The sequence below is a fragment of the Homalodisca vitripennis genome, chromosome 2, assembly GCF_021130785.1.
Source record: "Homalodisca vitripennis isolate AUS2020 chromosome 2, UT_GWSS_2.1, whole genome shotgun sequence".
Taxonomy (NCBI): domain Eukaryota; kingdom Metazoa; phylum Arthropoda; class Insecta; order Hemiptera; family Cicadellidae; genus Homalodisca; species Homalodisca vitripennis.
The window spans coordinates 62,923,809-62,949,317 of NC_060208.1; positions in this window are offsets into that span (position 1 = coordinate 62,923,809).

A 25,509-nucleotide genomic window follows, 5' to 3' on the forward strand; every position below is an offset into this window, starting at 1 on the left:
AAACTTCGATTATTGCTAAATCCCGTCGAGAAACTTGACATAAGCAACCCTTGAAAAGTACAGCACGTGTATGGTATATATTCAAAATTTATTTTTAAAATTATAATAAAATTGACGATGTGGTAAATTATTTTAATTTACGAAATAAATAAATGTGCAACTATCTGTGTACGTTTGGTTCAGTCTAGTCTAGTATACAATGGATTATTTGTAGGGAGAGGATAAACAATTACAGGCCATAGTAAGAATAAGACCAACGAGTTTTTATTGTTTATTAATTTAAATTATTATTTTTTATTATTTACGAGTAATTATGAAGTAAATTTACAATTACAATATGTTTATTTTACTTTGGTAAATAAATATTTTTATTCAGATGACTGAAACAACATCTTAATAATTACACAATATACTTTGACTTTTACATTTTGTATTATTTATTAATATAATCTATAATAATTACGGGTTGTCGTCCAGTCCGAGGAATGATAATTCTATTCTTTTTAGTAAGATTTTTAAAGTGTTAAGAGAACATACAACCACTTAAATACCTTAACGTAGGAAAGCATATAAAACTAGTAAATTTAAACTTCTAGACACATACTCTCTATGAAATAAATAAACAGGTATTACAAAGTTTTGCTTGTAATTTTGACTGTGTTTAGTAACAGTGTTTACATAATTTATGTACAATTAAAAACTATTCAGAGAAATAGGTTTTTATTTTTTGCTTAGTTTATTGTTTTCAAAAGTTATATGTTCAGTTTTAGAATAATTCTTGGTATTTATGAGAAGTAAATTCTAAATAGTAAATTTGTGTTACATTTTCTTCCATGTTTAACTTGTAATAATAATTTACTATATAAATAGCTATGAATAAAAAACCACTAAAAATACAATTTGTACAAAATCACTACACAAATTTTAAGATACATCTACCTTGGTAAAAGCCGCTCTTTCCACATAAGTTTTTTTTTTTATTTAAATTGTTCGACGTTGAAGACAACATTTCCCTCTCAATATACAATTTAAAATATTCAGACCCTCGTCCACCACCAGTACAATAACGTCGGACGCCAGTTTAATAATTTATCCCTAGAGACAAAGCCATTCCAAAAGAACTATTGATTACATTTCTTGCGCGTTGATGTTTGTTAAAGACCATCGGCTAGCTAAAGCGTACTTTGAACTTAGCATACATCCTGTACATAAAACATGTACATATACTCATATATACTTCACTCACGCAAGTAAAACAAAATCTTGTTCTTTATAAAGAACTTCACACGTAACATTTTAATTAGCCAACTTGTCTTCATTAGTTGAATGGATAAGTTTAAATAAGTAAAAATACACGTATTCCATAACTAAGTTTCATTTAACGCCTGTAACATTTGAAATAAAATATATATGGCATGTAATGAATTGAATCTAATCTTAAAATCACCAACGTCGCCTAAGAAAGAGGTGGAAAGTGTCCGAAACATTGAAAAATATAATATACATCACAGAATCGTCATGAAATTTATTAAAACAAAATAATCTGCGAGGCCATAAACAAGATGACGTCAGAGAAGTTGCTAAATAAAGTTTCTGTCATAACTCGGCAAGCAATGGAATTAGCTCTTTTGAGTAAATAACTCGTGGCTCAGTATGTACCTATTTGTTTGCATCTTTTGTGTGATGATCATGCCAATAGTAACATAAATTCATTAATATAGGGGCGTGAAATTTGCACTGAAAAGTGCTATGTTAAACAGCTGAATATAAAATTGAGAAATTTGTACAATATGCAGACTACATATAGCTAAATGCTTTTAATGTTTATGGCATGAAAAAACCTAAATTTAAATCAAATTAAACCATAATGTTCTCTCTAGTCATCTTTTATATAAGAAAAAGTGAAACAGTCATTAACAGGTATTCTTTTGATATCATTATAGTAACATCCTATTACAATGCAGGACACGTTGCTTGGCGACTGGTTTGTGAATCACTTTTCCCCTAAAAACGGATTACTACAGACATTTTATAAAATAAATATCTTGTATAATACAAAATCATGTGCATGTTTTAGGCAAATCATTTACTTTGGTAACCTATTTACACATTAAAACACATTATTTACATTTTCTTGTGTTCAAAGTAAGACGAAAGTGAATATGAAAGTTATATTTTGAACATACTGTACACACTGACGCAGGGGAATTGTAGTGGGAGACATTCGCTATCTCTATTACACTGCCTCTCCTATACGTCGAGCACATGTCCCTCAATGTACAATAATTTAGAATGATGATTCATTGTTTGGACATTTATAGTCTATGTCTGAGTAGTTTGTTGCTTGATACTCGTCAAAAAGTAAAAAAAAAATAGTACAGATTTACAGTACAGTACATAAAATTAGACAGATTTAGACGATTTTTGTCATATATTTGTTTGCTTCTTACATCTGTAAGAATAGTACGTTTACAAATTGTATTCCAAAAGACTACTTATGAAATCCTTTCCACAATTTTGTATTTCCATGAACAAAATAACATATGTTTTGGAGTGCTGTTAATATGTATAACTGTTGTATCTAATAACTTTAGATAAATTAGATTCTTTTAACATTGAGGAACGGAATATTTGCAGTAGCTGAAGGAACGGACACGGGTGGACCGGGGACCATCATGGCTCAATGGAAAATCTGCTCTGTGAGTAAAATTTGATAAAACGAATCAGCGCAGTGGGCCCATATGACCAGATATAAAGTACAACTTCTATGCCGGAAACATTATGGTGCAGTGAGTCATTTCTACTCGATAAACATAAAATACTGATAATAATTCCAATTCCACAATAAAATAGTACGCTATATCGAACATAGATTAGAAAGCAAGGACATACAGTATATCAGGTTTACAGACATTAATACATTTAAATAACAATACCAAGTGTACTATCAAAGGCAGGGACAAAAATAACCATAAATATAATTATCATATAGAGACGGTTCAAAAACGTGTTAGTGTGTAGGTGTGTGTGTGCGCGCTCACACATTATTTCGAGAACAGTTTGACTTACAGTGGGGACATTTAGCACCGATCTTGGTTTACTAAAGAGTAAAACACATCCGGAAGTCACGTTTTCATTCCATCCCTTATACCGAAGTAGATCACAATCGCCGGAAGTTGCTATGTATCAGGGTAACAAGACTAGGCAAACTGCATTGCGACGACGGTAATATGTTTTATTCGAGCCAGAAGTACACAAGTGCTTTTACACGCGTCAAATCGGAAATAAGAGCCTGTTGCAATTTTGCTTAATCTCTTGTCCTTTTAAGGGGGTTCGGTATGCCCTATCCTTCCCATGTTAATTTGGCCAATTTTATGTACCTTTTTCTCAGAAACCTTTAAAGCTATCATTATCAAACTTTAGGACACTACTATTTAGACCTTTGTTAACATTTAGAGCGGAAGACATTGTAAAAATCTATTTTAAATTTATTATTAAAAAAATTATAATTATAAATTATTTTACAAAAAATTAATAAATTTTTTATTTACAACAAATTAAATAAAAACTTTTTTTTTACTTTGTTCCGCTCTAAATGTTAACAAAGGTCTAAATAGTAGTGTCCTAAAGTTTGATGATGATAGCTTTAAAGGTTTCTGAGAAAAAGGTACATAAAATTCGTCAAATTAACATGGGAAGGATAGGGCATACCGAACCCCCTTCAGTTAATACTGGAGAATAGACGATAATTTTATCACACATGATAAATGCCTATTTGCATTTTAAAATAATCACAAGAGTTTATAATATTTTATCGTAAGAATTTTCAATAAAAAAACTGCGATCTATGACTTTATTTGTCATCTACTTACTTATTGAATTGATACTTAAAACACCCCGAATTCAGGGCTTCAAAATACTTCTCTTTAAACTTAAAGAAAAGTTATTCGAAAATGGATCAGGAGAATTCAATTTCTTCCAGTAAATATCACTTATCACAGGAGAGTTTTAAATGAAAATACACACGATATGCCTCTGATATTGAAGTTGATCAGCAGGAAATGCTGTGTGAACCCCGGATAACTGCTAGTAAACCTGTCAACCCACGTCAAAATCTTAGATTTACGCTCAGTTCTGGATATAAAATTGCACCCATTATATTGTGAATCGGTGGATTTTAAATTTCGGAATAATAAATCAATTTTGAATCCAATTCAAAAATACTTTGAATACTAATAACTCTCTTTGAATACTATATATAAGATAAAACTGAAAAAAGTAGCATTTTAAAAACTTTTTAAACAACATTTTAATTTTATACCAAATAATTAATTAACAACTTTAAAAATTAGAGTTAGTTAAGTTATAACATACCATACTTAATCTAAGTAAATGGCTTTTGACATAATATAACAGATACTGCCGAACATCATCTATAGTGTACTGGCCACTCGGCAGCGAGACATCCAGAGGCTAAGTGATTGCTGATGACGTCACATCTATCTCGCTCTCTGTCACACAGTAATTAACTTACCGGTCGCTCTTCGTTGAGTTTGTCTGCCTTTTTGATCCCTAAAGCACCAGTGATTAGTGTTCAATTATCTCTCTTGCTACCATTTAGTCAACTTAATAGTGTTTACTATGATGCAGTGTTGTTTGTACCCAAAAATTTATAGTTTATTGAACCTTATCGTGTATTATAATAGCTTTTTGTAAGTATAATTTATTGGCAACAGTTTGTATTAATGGCCCAAGACATCGTTTATGTTCTTGTGCACATAACACTGCTGTAAGTACTCATATGTAGTAAGATATGTTAAAAAATTCTCATAACCTCACATGAATAGCCATTTATTCTGGAAGACTTGCAATTAAGTCAATTTTATTTTTAACAAAAAAACAACTTTTACTTCTTTAACATAAGAAATTATTCATGGTAATTCAATAAATTACAGTAATGTATTCATGTAATTTGTGAATTTGATTCGCCTGAAATGCAAATTCTTTTTGCATTTCGATTTTATTCCTCATTAATAAACAATGCTCCCGTTGACTCTTGCATTTATTTTTCCAGTAAAAGATAGATTAATAATAGTTATTATTAGCATAGTTATTATAGTTATTATTATAATTAGCCATATATAAATATTTATATTTTATTAATATAATTGAAACTAATTTAATATTTAATCACAACAAAATCAATATATAGTATATAATATTATTTATTTTAAACAAACTATCTTTAACTGTAACAATAAACCTAACATTCAAGGAAAACAATAGCTGATTGTTCCGCAATACATGATGATTATGTATGTATATAAATATATATATATATATATATATATATATATATATATATATATATATATATATATATATATATATAACGAAGTAATAAGCAAAGCTTTAAATTTTCTGTTGGAATTTCACTGACTAAAGTTTCCATTGTTTCTGATACTAAGCGTAGAGGCGGCTTTGACGAGGGCCTTAATGTTTTATCCGACACCATCTCGCCTTCAAAGCGCTCCGACTTTTTATCAAACCAAAGATTCTATGGCAAACCCGCGGCTGCAGGCATAACTCCCCCTCCTACTCACGGTCTTGACCTGCCCGACGTGGTGTGCAATAATACCTACATAGTATATTGTCCCGTTTACTTAAACTTGATATAACATAAAAGTGATTCCATAATTATGTTGCAAAATTGTCAAATTTAAAGAATAGTTTAAAATCAGTTTAATTTTGAAGTGTGTTCCGTCTGTTAGGTTTTATCCAATCGTCCTTATTAGATCAGTTGAATCTATGACTAGTGGCTAATCAGATAATTAGATTTACATATTTAGATTTAGATTTAGGTAGATAATTTCCTCTTCAGTGTAAAGAACAAGACAAGGATCCTGATCCATTCCAGAGACACTGCACCGAATGGACGAAACAAATGGGTTTGGATATAACTGAGGTCGTATTAATAAATACTCAATTCACAATTTTACATATAAGTTTAATTGTGACAATTAAAACCTATAAGCCCCATTTATATATGTAAAATAAAACAATATCTTGCCAATTTGCTGCCAAATTAGAGTTATAATGAACTTATATGATATCTTGGGAGTGGGCCTTTGCTTCCAATGTTCTTTGGAATTTTGCCTTCCTTGAATTAGATCAGCCAGTCAGTTATGTCATATAATAATTTAAGACTTTATAATTCATCAATAATAGAGTAAAAAGATAGAATTTCTACTTTTTATGTTGCATTGTTCACAATTAAAACTTAATACTAAAACCAACAGTGGTGAAGAAAGCTTATGAACAGTTCCTATGATAAGCTTTAAACTAGGTTTACATTACAGTGTGTTCTATAATGTAATGTATGTGCTATATGAATAGTAAATTAAGAAACTGTTAAAGTAGGTATAATTTGATTAGGCGTTGAGCTCGAGAAGGGGTGTTTTTATGACACAGGTTTGTATAAAGGTTGACACCGTTAAGGTGCATTGTATAGTTTCATAGATTGGTTGTATAATTTAAATTTACAACTGTAATGAAAAAAACCATATCAAAACACAAAACTTGTACAAACGCACCGCACAAATCACAAATTATGTCCGGCCTCCACACCTTGGTAACAGAGAGCTATTGTTTTCTTTCTGTTAATTGTTTCCCCGATGAAAACAACAGACCCCCTTTCCATCCCTCCGTCAGTATCCGCGGACTCCCCCACCACCCACCAACTAAGTTCATTGTAACAAACTGCTGTAAGAACCAAAACAATAACAAAATATTTTATTAGTGAAGACATACACATTCTAAATTAACAATATTTGAAATTATTACAAATTAAAAATTACCTCTTTTGTTTATTTTGCTTTCACGCATAAACTGTTCAACGGATTGTACTAAATGTTTTCATGGACATTCTTAGGGTCTATGGATTGGGGTCTATAAAGCTATTCTTATTTTTTAAATCCCTCAGGACTACGCCCAACTGGAAAAATCCCATCTTGGTCCCTAAAGCAGTGAAATATGTACAATGTAATCAACTGTTCTGTGTGAACATTGTTTATTATTTTCTATTTGTTTACATTTGTTAGTAAATAAATTCTTTACGGAGTAACTATTATTTTTAACACCGTTTTATATTTCAGCGATTAGGTACTTACCATATATTACTCTTATAAAATATCCCAAAACAAGATAGTTACTATTTGACTCTGAAGACTTCCTTTGAAACAGTCGGCAAGAACTATGCTAAATGAAAGTTCGTTGAGTTATGCCTTTCAATTAATTTACTAGTCCCTGCTCGAAATGTTTGAAAATATTTAAATATGAAATACGAAGTTTCTATTTAACATATACTAGAAATTTCATATACTATAAGAGACTGATCCAAAACCCATCTTAGTTCTATTTAGACCGAACTAAAGGTCTTTATGTATGTAACAATAATAAATAATAATAATAATAATAATAATAAAGTATGTAATAGTTAGTATATATATAACAATCAATCAATCAATCAATCAATAAATACTTTATTCAAGTAAAAAATGCACACTGTACATTGAATAGGGTCAAAATAACATTAATTAGTTTAACATAATTTATGCTTAGTAATTAACACACACACACACACACACACACACACACACACACACACACACACACACACACACACACACACACACACACACACACACACACACACACACACACACACACACACACACACACACACACACACACACACACACACACACACACACACACACACACACACACACACACACACACATACATGTATACACACACAAAAAAAACCATTATTAAAATATAAATCAATTATCCTGAAAAGAACTCATCAAGTGAATATAAAGGAAGTTTTAACAAATGTTCTTTTAATTTCCTTTTGAATTTGCCAAGATCTGGTTCTAATCTCAGATCCCTTGGCAAATTAAATAAAAATTTTGTTCCCATGAATGTAGTTTTCTTTTCAAAAAAGTTTAATGTATGTTTTTCTACTCTTCTGTTTAATCTTGTGTTATATTTATGTTCATTGCTATTGTCTGTTGATTTGTCGTATTGTCTAACATAAAGGACGGTTTGGAAAATATATAAGCTATAAACTGTCAGAATTCCAAGCTCTTCAAAGTATTTTTTAACTGTTTCTGTATTTTTCAAATGTAATATAATTCTAAGTGCCTTTTTTTGTTGAACTAAAATTCTGTCTAAATTTTTTGTTGTTGTTGCTCCATAAATATTTAATCCATAAGCCAAATGTGAATGTATTAATGAGAAATAGATCGTTTTTAGAAAGTCAATGCTACAAACCTTAGCCATTTGACGCAATGCGTAAAGTCCAGATGACATTTTTTTAAGTATCTTATCAATATGTTGGTCCCAACTAAGATTATTATCTATTATTATCAATATTACATATATAAGTGAAGCCTTTTAATTATAAATGTGTGTGTGTGTGGGGTGTTTTTAGCTGAAGTAATTGTAAAAATGTTTGAAATATTTGTTACTTTAAAACAGTTTTTATTTATGATTTACGGTATTCAACTAAGTTTCTAAATTGCTGCAATAGAAAATATTAAAATGTATAGTCATAGGTGGAACATCAGTGAATCAACGCAAATACAACTTAACATGGTATAATTTTCTTTATTATGCTCTGATACATTTGTGGGCCATCCATATCTAGTCAATAAACAGCCCCGACGATGTTATATCAGTAAAATGTTTTAGATATGTTTTTGTGTGTGTTCTTCAATGGATTATACAATTAAATTGGCATGTTTTTACATTCATTCATCACATACATTTGCTCATGTTTTTATTCTCTTATGGAGGAAATTTAAAATGTGTGAAAAATCTACACTAATTATGCGCTGACAGTCGGTTTGACATCTTGAAAGGTTTTTAAATTGTGAAGCTACTAATTAATAACTGTTTCAAACATATTCACATGCTACTAAAATAATTGTTGTAATAAAAATAGATTTGAACAAAAGAAACCTTCACAATTGCTAATGCGTTTTTAAATGCTATATTATATTCAAAGAGTCAAATTGGTTGTATTTTTGGTAGGAAACTAAAACTTGTCTAAATAAGGAGTTACATTCAATACCCTTATCGAATTATTAGAAGGACACATCGAGAAATAATTATCAAGAAAGGAACACAAGAAAAAGGTTTCCTACAAGAACTGAACGATCACGATGATTAGAACGGAATCAACTAATGAATCGTTTCATTTTTTTATAAAATAGTAAACGAGGGAATGAATTTGATCCTCTTTCAAGACTTACAAAGTATTTAAAGTTTATTGTGCTTTCATTAAAACAGTCTGATAGATTTCAAAATATATAGTAAAATCCATTACCTATTTGTTCAAAAAAAAAATAACCAATCAATATTAAAAATTTAGTAGTACTTAAATAAAAACCAGACTGTTGATTAGATGATAGTCATAATTTTGGCAAGAAATCGAATAAGAGGAGGACGATGTCGGTCATTTAGCAGAAACACCAATTTGGACACTGAAAGTAGGAAGCAATTACTAATGCTGTTTTATCTTAAGATAACAATTACGGATGAAGAATAAAGTACAGCGGAGAAAGGAATGCGCGTCATAAATTTTCTTTAACACAATTTGGCTTGTTCACGCCATTTCGTCACGTGACAGGCGATAAGGATGAAAGCAAAATTTCATTCTGCTAATGTGGATGTACGTGTTATTAAGTCACATGCTAAAGTGTACAATATTTGTACTCACTTTGTTTACTAATTTATTTTTTCAGCAATTTTCTCTTTGCCACCATGGTTATCCAAGACCAAAGTGAAAACTTTACTAAATCTCAGTTAAATGCCATGGCGTAACATAGTCATAAATAAAACTTTCCGTCACTGTCGAGTCTTTCCTAACAGGCGGCCAATAATATTATTGTAAATGACAACAAAATGATTAGATTATATAACAATTTCAATGGCAAAAAATAAATAAAAAGTTAGACGCAAAGTTAGAAAAGATTTTCTACAGTATAAACCGATAGCTCTTTTATAAAAATAAATACATTAAAAGTATGCTAGGTTATATAATAGGATATATAACAGAGATTGGTGTATTTCCATTGCTCTATTAACCAATAAATCCTCATAACCACTAATATATTACAATAATTGAATAAATGTGAATTATATTATTTAAAATCTGTTATATAATATATTATAATGTACTAGGATAGTGTGAGGATGAAGGGAGATGGTGCTTGCGGCGAGTATAAGGTCAGACAGTAAGTTGCAATACTAGAATTGGTTTTTATTCTATTATTGTATCTATTATATTGTTCGGGTTTTCAGTATATTCAGTATAATACATTTGTTATGTTATATAAATTAAGTAATTTTGTTTTCATGTTATTATAAGTATATTTATGTTGAAGTTTACAGTGTCCATTCAATTATTGTAAAGTTTTGTACATGAGGATAAGTGGTAGAGATGGCTTGACAGCCCTAACTCCACTTCTTTAATCAAGGTATTTTTAAATTAATTTCTTCATAATAATTATTAGTTTAATTATAAAGATAAAGAGATTCTAAACTATGTGAAGCATTAACTAACAGACCGCTCATAAAATATTACTGTTTACATGTAACGTTTACGATGACACCAAACCGGTATAAACCAGTATTAATTGTTTAAACACAATATTAATATTTATTTAGATTTTGTACTTGCAAGAATATAAAAAAGTTCTAGTTTAAAATTCTGTGATTTAATAGTGATTTAATATACAACTTAGTTCATAATTTATTAAGATTGTTAATAACTTTTAAATATTTTAATATTTGCTTTGTAATATTTTAAAACTGAAAGTGCAATACAAAGACGACTAGAGTCCAGTTAGACGTAAGATTTAATTAAGGTTAAGGTTTAAAGTTTGTTCCACACAGTATAAACCAAATGTTTACTGCAATTAATTGAGGTGTATAGCTTTTAAAATCCACTTTAATACTTTCAATCGAATGCAAAAGAAAAACGGTCAATATAATTTGTTAAAAATGACAGTCATTTTTATACATATATTGAAAAACATTGTATGATAATAACGCAACAGTGTTATTGAAACAATTATAAATATTCATGATAATGAAACTAATTTCAATGTTTTTGAAGCTTTTTATATAGAGAATATCGGAAAAACTGCTTTTGGTATACTAATTTAGTTTACATTTATTTATTTTTAATGTTTTAGTGGGCGTGATGTGTAATTTGTGCAACAAGACAATAATAAATAATGGAATTTATATTGCCGTTGTTGTGTAAGCAAAACTCATCAGAGTCTCTGGCAGAATAAAAGAAATATTGTTTCCTTTCCCTCATACACATCGCTCACCAAAAGCCCCTCTATTAGCTCCCATTGGTCAGAAAATGGCTTTTAAATGGGCTCAATCACTCTTACTTGCATATAACCAACCAGATATACCAACCCACCTGCGTAGAGTCTCTGATAAAAGTGTCTCTCAATAAGGTTGGTAATTGTGCTTAAAATATATGCTATAAATGAACTAATATGAATGATGAATTTAGATCCAGTTCACCTTCATCTTAATGCAGCATCCATAAACTAATGCTGGTACAGACTTGATTCATGGAATCTCGAGCCATGTTTGTCTCAATAGATCGTAAAAAGTCGACAATTTACATCGTTGCGACATCAGAAATACCTAGATTACAAAATATAAAATATTAGGTATTGTGCAATCAGTTGCACAGTTAAGTACACTACAGTGTTACTGACACGATCTCTAGGCGCAGTAATGCAACCAAGTTTACTACATATAACGTACCCATGTTGGGGAGGGTTGATTTAATATGAATTTTGAGATTAGTTCCAGTTTACCTTCTACTTAAAGGCAACATGTAATGCTGTTACAACCCCTGGCAAGTTCCAGCCCATTGTAGTAGTCAATCTCCAGCAGGTACTAGCTTCTAGCCCCACACTCTAGAACCAACAGTCTCTTAGCATTCGGCAACACCATGTTTCTGGCGGCTCTTGGTCTCTGGAAACTCCCATAAACTAGTAGTTTATGGCTTCTAAGAACCCTCAAACTCTAGGAGTTCATAATCTCGAAGACCTGCCTGCACTGGTATTCTGGCCTCTAGTAGGCCCTGGCTTCTTGAAGGCGTCAACCTATAGCTTTTGGGAGCTCCCGGTCCTTGGAAGCTCCTACTCTTCAAATCCTGTCGGAATTAGGCAGCTTCCGGCCTTCCAGAAATTTGCACTGCTCTCTTTACGAAACTATCAATTCTATGTTATGAATTCCATAAAACATAAAGATCAGTATAGTTTAGAATGTATTCATCACAAAGCGATTAGAATACAGTTGTATTGTATATAATGGTTTTGCTCCTGGAAGTCCAACTGTCTCAAGGGGTGCATAAGAAATCATGCTCGATTAACATTCATTATTTAGAACGAACATACTTGTATGTTGGTTCAAATCAACTACGTGGCTTTTAGATTAAAAGTAAATTTAATAGATTTTGTGCGAATCGGTTACTGTTTCGACTGGCTCTATAGCTTCGCCTACATGCCTGGAAAGGCTTTGAAATATATCCTTGGTTTACCTTAATCACCTACAAATTTTGTGCCCAATAACGTTCAAATATATCCTACGACAAGACGTCTATAGTATTTGTGTATAAATAAAACTCTTGGGCACTTCGCCTTAGTTCCGAAGCCGGTTGTGGGTTTTCCTTAGCTGTTAGTTGTTCTGTAGTATATATATATATATATATATATATATATATATATATATATATGTATATATATATATATGTATATATAGTTGTTCTGTAGTATATATATATGTATATATATATATATGTATATATATATATATAATTTCAATAAACATTGAATCACAAAAAGTACTTGCTCCGCCGGGAGTCGAACCCGGATCCCTCACTTGCCGGGTGAATGTGCTACCACTACACCACTTACTTTTTCCGATTCAATTATTTTGTATTTGGCCGTATCTGTCACATATGCGTTTAAATAAGCAAACTAACATATGATCGGAAGACCAAATACCTGTCAAACGACTTTTATTTACATTAAATTGTATAAATGGCAATAGCCTTATTTAATTTCAATAAACATTGACTCACAAAAGTACTTGCTCCGCCGGGAGTCGAACCCGGATCTCTCACTTGCCGGGTGAATGTGCTACCATTACACTACAGAGCGCTTACTTTTTTAGTGGTTCTTGATTTATATTATATTAAAACTCTTTTCAGTTTTTAATAAAACTTATTCCTAAGTATTGGATATTTTTTCCTATTTTTTACTACTTATTATTGAAGAAAGGTTCGGGGAGTGGCAAATAAAATAGACGGCGTGAACAAGTGTGACTTGGTATTAAATGAGCCTCGTTCACTAATTGTTACACAAGGATTCCTCCCCCCCCCCCAATATCTCGTCTCTAAAATATATTCTTAGAACAGAGCAGTCAGCATAAAACAAGATAATGAATTCGCAAAGGTCCTTTCATATAATCGTTAGTATCTCTTTCGTTTCTTTCATTGATTGGTGGGCTCAATATCCTGGGAAGTTAAGTTATACAAATACTTCTTTTGTTGTTCATAAAACATACAAACAATATCAGAACGAGTTTATACTAGTATCTACGGTACAGGAGGGATATTAAAAAATGTGGTAAGTTTTTTTACATATGAAGAATGTTAAACCCCTTGGAGTTTTACGCCCTTATTTTTAGTCGTAGAGTTATGTAAGATGCCTCATTTAAAAATTTAATTTGTAAAAGCATCCAAACGCTTTTTTATATTTTTCGATATTTTTTATAATTATTAAACAAATCTCAAACTTTGTTGTACTTAGGTGGTTTAAATATTTAAAAAGTGTACATTAAAAAAATAAATAAAACTCATTTTGATGTGTATTGATTATATTTTTAAAATGATACCTTTTCCATAATACTAAGATCAAAAAGAAAACGTGTCACAGTTGAGAGGTATCTGTTGTTTCTTGATCCCGTCTTGTTCAAGCGTAATTTAAAGTGATCGTGCTGGCCTATGCAATGACGGATTTTGTTAGAAAAAGTACCGTTGTAATTTTGATAAAATTGGTCAAATGGATATTGTGTAGTAACACTTTTATAAAAAAACCAGCTTTTTTGTTATTTTATTTAGACAACAGCCGCCATTTTGTTAATACTATAGTAAATAACACAATATTTTTTTAAGTTTTCTTTTATCTACTTAAACCAATCTGCCAAATTTGATTTCTTTAGCTTAACTTTACTAGTTATAGAGATGATAAGTTAAAAAAAAAAAAATACAAAATGGCGGCTAGCGGATAAACGAGACATATCTCGACCTATGATGCTGTCATTTTTTGTTTGAAATAATGAGTAATATTATCCACAGAAGTTTGCAGCACACTTTAGTGAATACACTGTATATATTACAACATTTTCAACTCCTTTTAGTCAAATACCGTAATCGTGATAAACAGAGAATAAATTTCCTCAAGATGATTTTGTCTTAATAAAAACTATTCCTTCTATATACTATACTAAAAGTTGCAAAAAGACAACTTTCTATACAAATATTCGCCAACTAAAGTATCTACACAGGGGACGTGAATGTAGGGTCAATTGCAAGAGAGCCAATTCTGCACCAACAATCTCCAGAGCTGTTGACGCAACTCGTGAATGATTGAACAAACAGTCCCACTCTCTAATATTGGCACTTTTCACAGATTGGCAACTGGCTAACAGCCCTTCGTCCTTAAAAAGTAGTATTTTAAAAGACCATTTATTATTGATATTGCACATAAAATGGAATGATACTGATATCATGTTAGTTTATAAAAAGTCCTAATTATTTTACTTATAATAAGTCAAATTATATTATTTGATTTTTCAATAATCTTAGAACGATTCAAATTAAGTAACAGGTGCACAACTTACTATAATGGTAAAATATTTTTATAGCCATTTACTATAGATGAAAGTCTATAAGAAACCTAAAGAGTGTTACACGTTGCAGCTCGTCAGTATAACTCAAAAGTTCTTGAAATTTGTACTTGAAATATCTTCAGTACAATTACTGGAGATATTTCAAGTAACTGTAATAATATGAAATATTTCTTATGTATCGATATTTTAGCATTTTACGATTAATCAGTTGTTACTAATTAATAATAAAAATTAATTTTTACTGGTGTTGTTGCTTAAAATGTTTTTTAATTCAAGTAGAATATACGCCAATTATCTAATTCCATTAAGATCATAGAATCTTCGAGAACCAGAAAAACTTTTTTAATAAATTCTTGGTTATATAAATTATTTTAAAAATAAGTGTTTTAATTGATATCAATTTTTGTAAACAAGTTGTTAACTATATAAGAAAATGTTTCATCTATCGGTAAATGGCCAGGTCTAGACGTTATTGGGATGCACTGAGCAAAGGAGACCGGTGTTTCAAACCAAATGCGATTTTCTACATATCCCATCTAGTCGCTTTGTAGTAGCATTGTATTAAAGTTTCTGTTCTAAATCCATTTTGCTTTTAACAATCCAGAGCCATACTAGCAATATACGGACTTTAAATAACACTGGAATGCACATCAATGGCGCTTTCATTCCATTTATAAACAATTTTAATAAGTTACTCTTGATTAATCTTCCTAGTAGATGTATTGTAATTGATTTATGTATTATATTCAAATTGTATTGTATTCCTTGTAAGCGTTTGAGGGTAAGGAATAGTACCCACTTAGATTTGTTATAAACAATATTAATAGGTTACTCTTGATTTATCTTCCTAGTATCTACTCATGTATATATTATATTCAAATTTATTGAATTTCTTGTAAACATATAAGCTTATCACCTCAATTTGTTTTTAATTTTCACACCTCAGAGTAGGGTCAGCGAACTATTTGTCAGGGTGGGAAATTGGCTAAACCGGCTTACCGTGTTGAGTAAAGTGATTGTTATTAACTCAGCTGATATGGTAGGATATTAAAATTCAATATATTTTCATTTATAATAGGAAGTCCTTAAAATAGTTTTTAGATACACTCCATTTAAAAGGAGGGTTCGAGTAATACATAAAATTATGCTGCATCACTAAAGTAACGTGGAGTAACGTTGGAGATTAATTTGCTGAAGTTGGCTGCGCTTGGGCTCAGGAGTGTTGGTGGAAGGATGAAGGGGGGAGCTCTGACCCTTAGTTAAGTAAGACACATCTCCTCCATTTACCAGATTAATCTGTAATGCCACTTTACATAGTTTTGGGAGTTGTTTAATGCTGTCGCAGTAAACTTTGTGTTATGGGTTGGCAAATATAGATAAATATGCGAATTAAAATATGTTTGTTGAAATTTATATATCTGTATTCTAATATGAGTTTTCTGTTTTACCTAGATGCTATCAGAAAATCTACACGTGGTTCGTTAAACTCAATGGATTGTGCATAAATTACCAAGGAAATAATTTTGAATACTATTTATAAGGTATGGAAATTGGAATAAAATATTTAGCAAAGATCATCTATTAAAATGTTTTTTTTTTACGAAGAACGTCTAATCAATAAACAGATATTGTATATCCTATCTTATTTTTCTTAGTATGTGTTAATGTAATTAAACTCTATTTTTTTAAGTTTGTATTTGTTTATTATTAGCCTATTTTACATTATTCTCTTCGGAATTAAATTGTCTAAAAGTTTTGAAAAAAATGTTGCGTCTTTATAACTTATTTAATAAATTTAATGTACTTCAAATCTAAACAAAGCATGTTTTTCGAGACCGAATTTTGCATATTTTGTCTGATGTCTCATAAATGTTTGTGATCTTACAGGTATGGGGCGTACTTTATTCAATTTTTATGTTCATTTTACATAAAATACAATAAATTTAACAACTATCTTTAGGCCCTAAAACATTATTTTCACTTTATTTCCTTCCTTTCCTATAAAATTGAGCGAAATCTTTCGCTAGCCGTAGCTCGCTAACAAAGCGTTTCTGGACATATGTTTATACGAACTTTTTTAATTATTTTGGTGAAACCCACCTGAGAAGTATGTAGGGTTACTCGTAGGATACGCTGTATAAATGTTATTTAAAAACTCAAGCGGTAAGTCGACGAATTGCTTGAAATGTGTAAAGTCATTGATTTTTATGCAAAGCCAGCTTTATTTGCTACTTTCTGTATGATTATTTTTGATAAGTGAACTATTGAAGTAACTAAAAATTAACTAGCTGTTAGTAAAATATCCTTAATAACTTTGTATCCAAATGTTTATTTTCTATAACTTAATTCTACAATTCTTTCTAGTACTAGTAGCCTATATCTAAAAACACTCGTTCTGGTTTAAATTCTTCATGATTTGTAATTTGCGTTACTTACAGTCCCATTGTAGCATTTTTATAATAAAAAATATAATTTACAATGAAATTTAATATAAATTTAAATGTTAAATACATGTACTGTGGATGCATATTTATTTATTTTGGAAGGAGTGACAGAAACCCAGTTGTGCCATTTTTGGACGGTTATAGTCCAGGAAAAAGCATGTGCTAGTAATAAAATTAGGAGAGGGCAGTATTTATTTAGTAGACATTACTAAATTGGGAAATAATACCAATATGCGAGACAGCACTAATTTATAAACCAACATTTTGTAGATATAACTATAATACCCTTTTAATATTCTCACTTAAGGATGGAATTTGAATTGAATATGTAAAAACATTTGTATTGAGAAAGTAACAAGTAAAATTATGTAATAGGTACACTACTTTTAGAACGGCAAAAAACTTTTTAATATCCCATTTAGTATAAAAACAAAACTATAAGAAACGTCAGAGTGTCTATTTATTAAAAAATAATCACATGAAAAAGTAAACAAATAAGCTTTTACATACATAAAAGCTGTTATACATAAAAGTTATACATAAAAATGTGTGGCCTTAAAGCTATTCGTTGATATAACGCTTGAGGCTTCAAATAACATTTATATTGGCTTCAATAGATCCGATTAATTCTTATTATTTTAGTAGTAAAAACGGAAAACTCGAATTAGAATACAGATGTCTAAATTTCAACAAAAATTTGTAATTCGCATATTTATCTACAACTAATAACTAATATATAAGTAACTAAAATTATAATAATATAAATAACTACAATTAATATACGAGTATTTTCTACCTACCCATAATACAAAGTTTACTGCTATTAAATTCAACAACTCCCAAAACTATGTGCGAGTCTGAGTTGTAGAACAAACAAGACGTAGCATTACAAATTAATCTGATAAATGGAGGAGATGTGTCTTACTTAACTAAAATTAGGGTCATAGCTCCCCCCACACCCCTTCATCCTTCCACCAACACTCCTAAGCCCTAGTGACAGCCAACTTCAGCAATTAATATCCAGTGAATCTCGACGTTACTTTAGTGATGCAGCATAATTATGTGCAATACTCGAACCCTCTCCCTTAATTGGAACGGATCTGAAAATTACTTTACATAGTTACATATTTAATAGATTATAGGTAGCATAGTTACATAGTCAAAATATTCGGTACATATTTGCTTATTCCACAGATTTGGTAATATATTTTCACACTCATCAGATTCTGTACATAGTTACATATTCAACAGATTAGGTAACATATTTACTTAGCCAAAAGTAAATTTAGTTACTTGGAAGTGACACATTTGAGCCTCTGGAAATTGAATATACAGTTTCTATTATCGATAAATCTCGTTGAGAAGCTGACATCAAAAACGCTTGAGAAGAAAACCGCATCTATGGTATATTTTCAAAATGTAATTTTAAAGTATGGTAAAAATGAACGATTCATACTACAGACTTTTACTTCACTTGTTTAATAGTTTATATTTCTCAAATGTTAAGTGTTGATTAATAAAACTTTAAAAACGTACGATTTCCGAGGATAGAATAGGATTGACAGAAACAGAAATTTTTTATTTTATTTTGTAATTGAAAACTAAAATATAATTAGATCAAAACAAATAAACAGCACTATAATACAGCCTGTTTACAATAACGTTATAGGAGATTATGAAAAAACCAATCATGCTTTGTGGTTCAAAAATGCAGACAAGAGCAACAAAGATGCACAGATAAGTAAATTTATGCGGAAATGAAAGGAAATTGAGAGGAAATATGCGGAAATACTTAACTCATAACCAATCACTGTTTGTGATGTCAAAAATGAGGTAGTAATCAACAAGAATATACGTTTACAGATAGAGTGTATTAGAGTCTATTAGCTAATAGAGTCGTATTAGCGCTACCTGATATCTCGAGGGAGAGCTTCTTCTACCTTGGCCTGCGTGTATCTGTGTGTAGCTTTGTTGTACCTCAGAGCGTATTATACCCAAGTAATCAGGTAAATATCGTTCCAGAAGAACGTATACAACTAACTCACACTCTAAGTAGATTGTTAAAAACCATAAGTATTATGTTCTGAGTGTAGTTGTTTTTCTAAAAAGAGTATATATTTTTTACTTAAAACCGGTAACAGCTCAGAACTTTTATTTTATTTATTTTATTCAATTTAAGTTAAATCATCAAATAAGATTAAATATTTCATTTAAATTGTACGAAGTGAATAATGAGTCGATACGAAAAAAAACACTGAGGTCAGGTAAATTACAATTCGTAATTACGAAAGAGTGATTCGTAATTACTAAAGAAACATACGATAGAAAATTAAGTCATTAATTTGTTATCGCAGTACCGGATAGTCTAATAGTCATTATTGTCAATATATATTGCATAACAGTTTCAGGAAAGATAGTTTAGTATTCATTATTGATAACATATTGCAGCACAAAATGCAATGCTTTCCTTTGAGTGTTTCATTTATTGTCCCATTAAAAAATATTTTAGTATTCATTATTGGTATTATATGGACCAGAACAATACACAATGCTTTCCCTTGCGTGTTGAATTTATTGTTTCAGTAAAAGATATTTTAGTATTCTTTGTTGATAAAATATATTGCAGCACAATAAGCAGTGCTTTCCGTTGACTATTGAATTTATTGTTTCCGTAAAAGATCATTTAATATTCATTATTGTTGATGTATATATCAGAACAATAAACAATGCTTTCCCTGGACTGTTGGAATTTCACCGACTAAAGTTTCATTTATTTCTGATACTAAACGTAGAAGCGGCTTTGACGAGACCCTTAATGTTTTATCCAACACCATCTCGCCTTCAAAGCGCTCCGACTTTTGATCAAACCAAAGATTCTATGGCAAACCCGTGGCCGGAAGCCTAACTCCTCCTCCCACTCTTGGTCTTGACCTGCCCGACGCGACGTGGTGTTGAATAATGGCTTCATAGGACTTTATCCTGGGTTTAATTACACTCTACATAACATATCATAATAGTGATTCCGTAATTATGTTGCACAAATGACTAAAATTCGAAATTGCTTACCGTATTAATTTTGAAATATTTAACGTCTCTTATGTTTTAACCAATAGTTTTTATTGAATCACTTGAATCTATGAATATTGGCTAACTAGATTAACGGAATCAAAGTAAAAGGGGGTGAAGGTTGGCCAGACTATTTCCTCTTCTGTGCAAGAAACAAGACAAGGATCCTGATCCATTCCGGAGCCACTACTGAATAAATGTCTTCTTTAAGAGACTTCTTTAAGAGTGATGTTCCAAAAGATAATCTTTGACTTTTAAGAAATTACTTAATTTTTCCACTTCAAAATTTTTAAAATCTTCAACTTTGGCGTCAAAAAATTAAGTTAATGATTTCGTTTACACAAATGGCACGTATTACATTACAAATTTACGCAAATACATGACCATTTCAATTAATTCAAATTCTCAGCTAATTCCCATGAATGTACGAATGTAAGTCAAATGTAAGCATCATTATTACTTCCGGTCTGCACTGTCTGGTGGGCACTCTACACGTCCGCTTTTCGCGCAGGTGTCTATCATTGGTTCATAACACATTCCAATATTAGCCAATCTTAACTTACCAGCTACTCTTCGTCATGAACAAACTCACGTAAGAACCTTATTCATTTCAACTAACCTACTTCCTACATATATTCAAGGAACTTGAATTTATCTATCCCCTCTACTTTAATGATTTTGGACTTGACCTCGAAAAGTGCTGTTGATGGAGAATATCTAATGAAGCTAGTGATTAACGATACAGTGAAACCTGTTTACATCAGACCTCAATGCTGATATACGTACTTCTAATAAAAGAAAACTGGTTAAACAAAAGAGTTTACAGAGTAGACAGCAGTTCAAGTATGGGAATTAATAATTTATAAATATGTATTGCTTAAAAAGTATTATTATTTCAACAAAATTAATACTTACGGAAAAAGTGTCGAGCTTTCACTTGTTAAAGGTGAGATCAGGTGGTGTCTAATGAATTTCATAATTTAAACCGGAAGTAAGGTTATTTCGCCAACTACTCACAAAAAATATAGATGATTATGATGTCGTAACGTTATGTTCGGTATATGGTAGTGCAAGTGGTACCTGATTACATGTTATTTATGTATTTTTCATATATAATTATGGAAATGACTGCAAGATATTGTAATTGCCTCATAGGTTCACTAATAATTCAACTTTATGTTTAAAAACCAATACTTAGAAGACCTTACATTTTTAGATAAGAAATAAATTATAAATGAAATTTATCTGCATGATATTAGATAAATTGTCTTAAGTGATGTTAGTAACACTTAAGATCTTTTACCTAAATTTGGCAGAATAACAAAACTGAAGTTCATAGTCTTATTAGTGACTATTTATTAGCAATTATTTTAAAACGGAAATAGGCATGCATCAAGTACAAATTATTAAAAAGTATCAGAGAGTATCAAAACTGTGACTGGCTCTTATTATTCATATATTAAGCTTGTGCTTTGACCACTTCTGGTTCGAGTAAATTTTATTCCTGTCACATAGTTACTTTGACTTCTAGCACTGATAAAAAAATGTTCAGTGAAAAAAACCTACTTCAGTAAAAAAGGGGCTAAGTATTTGGGCGCTTGTAATCTACTTCGGTATAAAGGTTGTCTCGAAAAGAGTAAAAACACAACATCCGGATGTGCCTCAAACTTCAATAGAATAACCTTAGATGCTATTTTTCGCCACTATACATCAAAAACTTCAGATAATGTGCGGACATACACACCAATACACCAAGATCTTTTCCACTTTTTCCAATGTGCTAATAATATTTATTATTATTTTAATCCTGTAAAATGAAATTCATGTCTACTTTGTATGCCACCGAACTCGCTGCCATGTCCTCGGTATTACTTCTTCAATGACATGAATATCTGTAAACCTGATACAGTATTCTGTATGTCCTCGCTTTCCAATCTCTGTTCGGTATACGAGTATCATCCTATTTCCTTAATTCAGTGTGAGAATTATATAAATTTGTATATACCTAAATCAGTATCGCATACCACTTCAGTGCATAACATGCCCACTGCGCCTTCAGTGACATGAATATCTGTAAACCTGATACAGTATTCTGTATGTCCTCGCTTTCCAATCTCTGTTCGGTATACGAGTATCATCCTATTTCCTTAATTCAGTGTGAGAATTATATAAATTTGTATATACCTAAATCAGTATCGCATACCACTTCAGTGCATAACATGCCCACTGCGCCTTCAGTGACATGAATATCTGTAAACCTGATACAGTATTCTGTATGTCCTCGCTTTCCAATCTCTGTTCGGTATACGAATATCATCCTATTTCCTTAATTCAGTGTGAGAATTATATAAATTTGTATATACCTAAATCAGTATCGCATACCACTTCAGTGCATAACATGCCCACTGCGCCTTCAATGGATATGAATATCTGTAAACCTGATACAGTATTCTGTATGTCCTCGCTTTCCAATCTCTGTTCGGTATACGAGTATCATCCTATTTCCTTAATTCAGTGTGAGAATTATATAAACTTGTATATACCTAAATCAGTATCGCATACCACTTCAGTGCATAACATGCCCACTGCGCCTTCAATGGATATGAATGTCTGTAAACCTGATACAGTATTCTGTATGTCCTCGCTTTCCAATCTCTGTTCGGTATACGAGTATCATCCTATTTCCTTAATTCAGTGTGAGAATTATATAAATTTGTATATACCTAAATCAGTATCGCACACCACTTCAGTGCATAACATGCCCACTGCGCCTTCAATGGATATGAATGTCTGTAAACCTGATACAGTATTCTGTATGTCCTCGCTTTCCAATCTCTGTTCGGTATACGAGTATCATCCTATTTCCTTAATTCAGTGTGAGAATTATATAAATTTGTATATACCTAAATCAGTATCGCATACCACTTCAGTGCATAACATGCCCACTGCGCCTTCAGTGACATGAATATCTGTAAACCTGATACAGTATTCTGTATGTCCTCGCTTTCCAATCTCTGTTCGGTATACGAGTATCATCCTATTTCCTTAATTCAGTGTGAGAATTATATAAATTTGTATATACCTAAATCAGTATCGCATACCACTTCAGTGCATAACATGCCCACTGCGCCTTCAATGGATATGAATGTCTGTAAACCTGATACAGTATTCTGTATGTCCTCGCTTTCCAATCTCTGTTCGGTATACGAGTATCATCCTATTTCCTTAATTCAGTGTGAGAATTATATAAATTTGTATATACCTAAATCAGTATCGCATACCACTTCAGTGCATAACATGCCCACTGCGCCTTCAATGGATATGAATGTCTGTAAACCTGATACAGTATTCTGTATGTCCTCGCTTTCCAATCTCTGTTCGGTATACGAGTATCATCCTATTTCCTTAATTCAGTGTGAGAATTATATAAATTTGTATATACCTAAATCAGTATCGCATACCACTTCAGTGCATAACATGCCCACTGCGCCTTCAATGGATATGAATATCTGTAAACCTGATACAGTATTCTGTATGTCCTCGCTTTCCAATCTCTGTTCGGTATACGAGTATCATCCTATTTCCTTAATTCAGTGTGAGAATTATATAAATTTGTATATACCTAAATCAGTATCGCACACCACTTCAGTGCATAACATGCCCACTGCGCCTTCAATGGATATGAATGTCTGTAAACCTGATACAGTATTCTGTATGTCCTCGCTTTCCAATCTCTGTTCGATATACGAGTATCATCCTATTTCCTTAATTCAGTGTGAGAATTATATAAATTTGTATATACCTAAATCAGTATCGCATACCACTTCAGTGCATAACATGCCCACTGCGCCTTCAGTGACATGAATATCTGTAAACCTGATACAGTATTCTGTATGTCCTCGCTTTCCAATCTCTGTTCGGTATACGAGTATCATCCTATTTCCTTAATTCAGTGTGAGAATTATATAAATTTGTATATACCTAAATCAGTATCGCATATCACTGCAGTGCAAAACATGCCCACTGCGCCTTCAATGATATGAATGTCTGTAAACCTGATACAGTATTCTGTATGTCCTCGCTTTCCAATCTCTGTTCGGTATACGAGTATCATCCTATTTCCAAGTGTGAGAATTATATAAATTTGTATATACCTAAATCAGTATCGCATACCACTTCAGTGCATAACATGCCCACTGCGCCTTCAATGATATGAATGTCTGTAAACCTGATACAGTATTCTGTATGTCCTCGCTTTCCAATCTCTGTTCGCTATACGAGTATCATCCTAGTATGGTTGTCTCCTACATCGGTAATCTACGAACGGTAATCTCCTACATCCATATTATATTATAAAGACAGATATAGTCTCATTGAAGCATATATTATCCCATATTTCACAGGAGGTGCAGAGAAGCTCCAATTGGAATATCTGAATCTATAGAACACAAAATCAAGGCAGCCAACCGCGATACAAACAAGTAAGGTTGTAAGGTTTTAATTCGTCACTGCTGCCTTATATAGTAAAAGTCTGATAATACTACAAGACTATAATAACTATTTGTAGCACACTATGACATGTGGTATTTTGTTCATGCATACAATCATGGAATAATAAGTTTATAGTAGCATTTCGGGATAAAAATATGTTTGTTTATTACAAAACAACATGTCTCTACATATCACAGTATCCATGCTAAATTTCGTATAAATTTGCACTCTAGATTTCACGTGATTGGGTATCAAACAACGAAACTTAGTACTTTGAAAACTTTCATATTTATAATATGACAAATTAATTTATAATTCCAATTGGTTTTGAACAGATTTTTAGGTTAAATATACAACATTTTAAACCCCACCAAACTAAAAGGAACTCTATCTGCCTTTGGTAATTGTATCAATAAAACGGTAATCTCCTACATCCATATTATATTATAAAGACAGTTGTAGTCTCATTGAATCATATATTATCCCATAT